This window comes from Schistocerca gregaria, chromosome 10, assembly GCF_023897955.1.
Source record: "Schistocerca gregaria isolate iqSchGreg1 chromosome 10, iqSchGreg1.2, whole genome shotgun sequence".
Taxonomy (NCBI): domain Eukaryota; kingdom Metazoa; phylum Arthropoda; class Insecta; order Orthoptera; family Acrididae; genus Schistocerca; species Schistocerca gregaria.
Window position 1 is genome coordinate 71,841,989 of NC_064929.1, and position 6,000 is coordinate 71,847,988.

Below are 6,000 nucleotides of genomic sequence, written 5' to 3' on the forward strand. Positions count from 1 at the left end.
TTCAACATATCTTTAACCCTTAACTCGCCTCGGTCTTGGTGGCCGAGCGGTTCTAGGCGCTTCAGTCTGGAACCGCGCGACTGCTATGGTCGCAGGTTCGAATCCTGCTTCGGGCATGGATATCTGTGATGTCCTTAGGTTAGATAGGCTTAAGTAGTTCTAAGTTCTAGGGGACTGATGACCTCAGATATTAAGTCCTATAGTGCTCAGAGCCATTTGAACCATTTTGAACCTTAACTCGCGAGGTGACTTTCCTGTAACGCATACCACGAGATTGGGTCTGTGGGATCCCTATGTTTAAACCTAGATTTGCAGCAAAAATCGTTTGAAACTTTTAATTTGTGCTATATAAAATTTATTTTTACAGTTATTTAAGTGTTGTTTAAATGCTTGTAGTTTTTTTATTGCTCTAAACAAAGCTTGCAGATTTTACTATTTATCACATAAAAGCACATAATTTTATGTGGGTCTTTTAAACAGTACACATACATAGACTGTTAGTGTACTGAATTTTACATTCTGAAAAATTACACAAACTCTGTAGCAAATAAAATTCCAAATAAAAATAAATTCCAAGGTTTAAATTTGCGCATAAAAATTCCACTCGATAGGTACAAATAGAAAGCCTGTCAAAGAGCCATTCATTGCTGGGAATTACATTTTTATCACCAATGAGACACTTTAAGCATTGCATTGAAGAAACAAACAGATCCCCATCAAAACTTTGCTGAAGTTCTTTCTCTGAATTATACTCTTGTTCGATAGCACAACTGTGATCACAAGCTAATGTAAAATCGTCGTCTTTTCGTTTCTATATCACTGACAACCTTCCTCCATAGATCGAATAACAATTTCATCAGACTCGGGAAAAATAAAACTGACAATTCGTGTGAACACATTTTGAGCTGCACGGTACCGTTCTGAAGAAAACAGGTACGTAGTTCACGAGGCGCGGTTTAGGAGTCTCCAACACCTTTCAACAACACGTGTCAACAATACACACAGAAGGCGATAACGCAAAGGGTAGGCGGAGTGTAGAAGCATTCCACCACACGTGGCCTTGGAGAGCGAATTCGAAAAATTTTCACGCTGTCTGAGAGATCAGATCTCGTGACTTAAGGGTTAATATATGGATGATGACAGCATTTTAAATTTTCAGATTCGGCCATTAATTGCTCGATATATTGCAAATCAGAATTCTGTTGCAACTGGAAGCCGTTAGACAGGCAACCAGTAACTTGTTAAGTCTTCTGCTCAAAAAATGGCTCAAATGGCTCTGAGCACTATGGGACTCGACGTCTGAGGTCATCAGTCCCCTAGACTTAGAACTACTTAAACCTAGCTAAAGACATCACACACACCCATGCCCGAGGCAGGATTCGAACCTGCGACCGTAGCAGTCGCGCAGTTGCGGACTGAAGCGCCGAGAACCGCACGGCCACCACGGCCGGCACGAGTTCCGCGATAACGGTCTAGCGATAAGCGTGTAGTTCCCAACTGCCTCCTGGTTTCCATTGTCCGCAAGACACTTGCCACAGGTGGGTAGTCACGACTTACAGCAGATTTGCTATTTGTGTCAAAAACAGATACCCCTAACTGTAAAACGTAGAGAACTTAACGATGTAGCTATATACCTCGTAAACGTTTTTGATGATGTTAACAGACAGCATCTGTGAAGAATAATTTAAAAATGGATTTGACAGGGTAAACCATTTAAAGGCATTTAAAAGATAAATTAACGCAGTCCATTTGAGAAACAAAGGGGTCAGACAAGGGTGTAGCGTATCGTCACAGTTTTTGATGTGTATATGGACAATACACAGGATGAAGGAAAAAATGCCGCACTTTGAAGTCGGTGCGCGATCCCACATCCAGATTCAAGACAAAAGTTTATCTACCAAAGCCAGATCGGTTATATTTTGAAAACATATGTATGAAAACGAGGAGCTGACGACACTGTCACATTTTGCAGCGCACCGGAATGTACATAGCAACGTGTACCACTCCCGCACTATACCAGCCGGCTTAGCTCACTGAGTAAACTGGTGGGAATCAACCCCACCTCCACCATGCAACTACGGTTCGATTCCTCGTAAGGTTCATTTCCTATTTTTTAGACGTCCGTTCTCCAATTCTCGTCGTTTATAGGCAGGACATCATTATATCACACGACAATGACGTATCACATGACAGTGGAAGCCATTAAACTGCAGCCATGCGTCTATTAACCGCTCAGTGCGCAACCATAGCTGGTCCTGTCAAGTCCATTTAGAGTGCCTTCCCGTCGATTTGCTATTGGTCCTGAGAGCATCTGATAACCAAGTTGATGCTCCTGTTCGTTCATCTGCTGCACGGCACCCTTAGAGGCGCCATCCCGATAAGCATGTTCTTCGTCGCCGGGAGAGACACTTTCGGGAAACCGGTATTCTTCGTCCACAAGTTATTGTCAGAGGTTGTCCAAGGACTAGGCGTACTCCACAAACAGAGGACGTGATCCTTGAAACCGTTCACCAGTCACCTCGGCGAAGTATGCGTGATATTGTAAGGAAGTTCCAGATATATGAACGATTGCAACTTCCTGGGTGATTAAAGCTATGTGCCGGACCGCGAGTCGAACTCAGGAGCTTTGTCTTTCGCGGGCGGCACTTCCCCTTGAAATGCAAAGGTCCCGAGTTCGAGTCTCGGTCGGGCACACAGTTTTAATCTGCCAGGAAGTTTCATATCAGCGCACACCCCGCTGCAGACATAAAATCTCTTTTTGGATCTCAAGGACTGGTTGCTGAAGTCTTGCACAATGAAGAACTGCATCCATATCGTTATACATCGACTCAACACCAGGTGCCAGAAGACCGCATTCGACAAGTACAGTTTTGTGCATGGTTTTTGCACCAACTGCGAGAACGAACATTGTATAAATAAGGTCATATGTGTTGCAGCCTTTTTCTGTTTCGCCTAATACGCGAAAGTTTGAAATATTTTTTACACATTGACTGTCATTGAAGGGTTTTACTTTTATTTAATATTGTCCCAGCTAAGTATCGGTTTGATTACTTTTAAAACCCATGTAAAACGTGGGTCACTACACATATAGTCTTCCCAACTCTGAGAGAAAAAATCTTTACTAGCTTTACTACCAATGTTTACAGACGACGATACTTTAACCTTTCGTTCAATTGTTTTAGTTAACGAATCGCTAATTTGTTCTTGGCATAGATCACGTAACCTTAACGCTTATTAATCTAAGTTAAATTAATGTTCAAGACTTGTATTATGTTTCAAATTATCAACGTCAATTTATTGACAAGAATTATTAAGAAATAGGTTCACTAATACCATCCCATTCAAAGAAGTTCTTTAATTAGATGTCTAAGTATGGTTCCCGCTAGCATCAGAGGTGTTAGATAATATCCTGTCACGTTCGGTAAGTGAGTTATTTCTATTTAATATCCGCAAACTGTCATTAACAATGATCGCTAGTCGCGTGAAGTTAAAGTTTCCCACTATCACAATTCAAAGTCCGAACCCGGTTAAAATTCTCAATTCAGTAAAGTGTTTAAATATTCACATGAATTGACATTAAAGCCAAAGAGATTACTATGCTCCTTCCCGTTTATCTAATCTGATAAATGTCCAAATTAAAGTCTTGAATTGTCAATCCTCAAAAAGCCTCAATTGTTGTTCTCTAAAGCTGTACCTCCTAAATAACTTCCGAACTAGAACAGACTAGAGACTGGAGTATCGTAATTACAACGTATGGCTATTTATACTCTAATAAACACTATCTTTGATGTCCCGGACGTACGTTCTATGACTATAATATTGGTTTTCTTACGTATTGGAATAACTAATATTTTAATATTTTCTACTGTTTTTCCCCCTTCTCATGTTTCCAAAATTTATAATTAAATTTTTCTTTTCTTTTCTTTTGCTTTCTATACTAGATATTTCCCTCTATTTGTTTATTTATTTTTCGTAATTACTGGTCATTTTGTGAATTGATATTTTAAGGACATCGGAGCTAATTTCGGAGCTATTTTTGTTTTTTCAACACCGAGAGGTGCTGTGTTACATATGGAGTGACATGAAGGTATTTTCAACCTCCACGACAGCCATTATTGGTCAGAAAACATCCCGCAGTTCACCCCTGAACGTGGCTTTCAGGCATAAACCTGTGCGCTGGAATCGTAGTACAAGTGTTTCCGGGCCCTTACCTATAGCCGGACAAAGTGAATGAGCCCCTGCATCGTACGCTTCTTTGCATTACTTTGCCTGTGGCATTAGGGAACTTTCCACTTGGTGCTCGGCGAAAGCTACGTTTTCAGCATGATGGTGCACCGCCACACTTTGGAATTAATATGCGTAACTGTATAAATGAAGCGTTTTCGGGGGAATGGATTGCTCGTGGAGGTCCAATATTCTCGCAGCCACTTTCCTCAGACCGTAATCCGCAAGATTTTTATTTGTGGGGACGCCTAGAGGAACGATTAATTAGACTACACCAGCCATGAATGTATACGACGTAACAGCTCTCGTGCATGCCACCTCGGCAGTGGTGGACGCAGGTGTGTTGTGTAGGGACGAGGAAAGAAAGATACAGCGAGAGGCGAAGTGTTAAAAAATTCAAGGTTTTCGCTTTGAGAGTCTTCTCTAAACGAAACATTGCACATTTGTGTACATATCGGCTCAGTGAAGATAAGCTCGGATGTCAAACGTACAGACTTGAACTATTGTGCATAGCACAATGTGTAATCTAGTTTTGCCCACCTATTGTGTTTTTTGATACCACATGGCATACAGACGATGTTACTGTACCCAGTATTATTATCCGTTGGCTTTATTTTTGTTATGGACGAAACAAAGTGGCCGTTTACGTCTGTTTGAAGTTCATGTTATGTCTCAATATTTAAGTAAAGGTAACAGAAAGAAAAGCACAAGGTACCGCACTTTGGAGGTGTAAATTGCATACAATTTGGTGGTTTATCTGAAAAAGAATGTCTGGTGTGAACATCACTGGAATATTGTTGAGTCCCCAGATCCGTTCCCCGTGGCATTCCCTAGTCTCGCTGAGTAAATGGGACAGCTACGACACACAGCAGAGTTGATGCTACCTCTTGTCGGTCACGCTGCACGCAGTTACCGCATTGACAGGGCCTCGTTTTTCAAATGCATTTCTATTAAACCTACTGGCGGTGTTAGGTTTTGCTACGCACACTTTTGTGGTGGGATGAGAAATCACATGTCGACTACCACGTGTGCCACTTTTTCATCACCTCGTATACGAGAGCGGAACGCCCAGTTTGACAGAGCTACTCCGACAGATACACACACTGTTTTATCCTGTCACATACTTGCACACGATGCCATATTTATTTCCCAAAAAACTAAGATGATCTACATAAAGGAATGTACTGTTGCGCTGACTATGTAAATATTAAAACATTATGTTGTAATCAACAGAAAAACGAAATACGATAGCTTTTAAGGGAAAGGATCGAAAAAGTCAAAACTGTTAATGATACCGAAATATTAGATGAAGTTATTTATTTTAATTATTTAGGATGTGACATGACGTACATCAGAGTGAGAATTGTTCAAATTTCCTCTTTATCTAACATGTGTGGAATAATCAACACATGCCTGAAAAACAAAATACAGCAAAAAAAAAATGGTTCAAATGGCTTTGAGCACCATGGGACTTACCATCTACAGTCATCAGTCCCCTACAACTTACAACTACTTAAACCTAACTAACCTAAGGACATCACACATCACACAGCCATCACGAGGCAGAGAAAAATCCCTGACCCCTCCGGGAATCGAACCCGAGCGTGGGAAGCGAGAACGCTACCACACGACCACGTGATGCGAGCAAAATACAGTAAGACACAGTGTAATAGAGCAGATCTGTTGTCACTGTAGTGTACGGAAGTGAGTCATGGGTGATATGTTGACAAGGAGATACAATTCAAATGCGAGAAATGAATTTCTCAGAGAAATAAA